The 1,319-nt window shown below is 41.4% G+C and overlaps 1 non-coding gene across 1 annotated transcript; it reads right to left on the reverse strand.

Annotated features, from left to right (window-relative positions):
* Window positions 1-623: 623 nt before the first annotated feature.
* Window positions 624-731, reverse strand: LOC130953138 (small nucleolar RNA R71). The gene has a single exon (XR_009075311.1). It is a non-coding gene; the product is annotated as a small nucleolar RNA R71 (small nucleolar RNA).
* Window positions 732-1,319: the final 588 nt, after the last annotated feature.

Below are 1,319 nucleotides of genomic sequence, written 5' to 3' on the forward strand. Positions count from 1 at the left end.
CTGTTTTCCTCTGACATTTCAAGGAATCTCTATACTGTGACATAGAGGATTCCATATTTTCTTGTTCTCTTCTCTTTCATATGAGCAGGAGCAGAGACAAAAGCATTCTTGTTGAAGCTGACCCTGAACCCGAGAGGACCTTGAAGAGAAAGCTAAGAGAAGCCAAAGCACAACTCTCTTTAGAGGACCTGACCGAATTCTTCAAAGAAGAAGAAGACATGGCAGCCGAAAACAACAATAATGCAAACAATGCAAGGAAGGTGCTGGGTGACTTTACTGCACCTACTCCTGATTTTTATGGGAGAAGCATCTCTATCCCTGCCATTGGAGCAAACAACTTTGAGCTTAAGCCTCAATTAGTTTCTCTAATGCAACAGAATTGCAAGTTCCATGGACTTCCAATGGAAGATCCTCATCAGTTCTTAGCTGAATTCTTACAAATCTGTGACACAGTCAAGACTAATGGGGTTAACCCTGAGGTCTACAGACTGATGCTATTCCCTTTTGCTGTGAGAGACAGAGCTAGAATATGGTTGGATTCTCAACCTAAAGAAAGCCTGGACTCTTGGGAAAAGCTAGTCAGTGCCTTCTTGGCAAAGTTCTTTCCACCACAAAGATGGAGTAAGCTTAGAGTGGAAGTCCAAACCTTCAGACAGAAGGATGGAGAATCCCTCTATGAAGCTTGGGAAAGATACAAACAATTAATCAGAAGATGTCCCTCAGACATGCTTTCTGAATGGAGCATCATAGGTATTTTCTATGATGGTCTCTCTGAACTATCTAAGATGTCCTTGGATAGCTCTGCTGGAGGATCTCTTCATCTGAAGAAGACGCCTGCAGAAGCTCAAGAATTGATTGAAATGGTTGCAAATAACCAATTCATGTACACTTCTGAAAGGAATCCTGTGAACAATGGGACTAGTCAGAAGAAAGGAGTTCTTGAGATTGACACTCTGAATGCCATTTTGGCTCAGAATAAAATATTGACTCAACAAGTCAATTTGATTTCTCAAAGTCTGTCTGGAATGCAAAATGCACCAAGCAGTACTAAGGATGCTTCATCTGAGGAAGAAGCTTATGATCCTGAGAACCCTTCAATGGAAGAGGTGAATTACCTAGGAGAACCCTATGGTAACACCTATAATTCTTCATGGAGAAATCACCCAAATCTCTCATGGAAGAATCAAGAGAGACCTCAACAAGGTTTCAATAATAATAATGGTGGAAGAAACAGGTTTAGCAATAGCAAGCCTTTTCCATCATCTTCTCAGCAACAGACAGAGAGCTCTAAGCAGAATACCTCTGACTTGGCAACCATG

Source organism: Arachis stenosperma, chromosome 9, assembly GCF_014773155.1.
Source record: "Arachis stenosperma cultivar V10309 chromosome 9, arast.V10309.gnm1.PFL2, whole genome shotgun sequence".
NCBI lineage: Eukaryota > Viridiplantae > Streptophyta > Magnoliopsida > Fabales > Fabaceae > Arachis > Arachis stenosperma.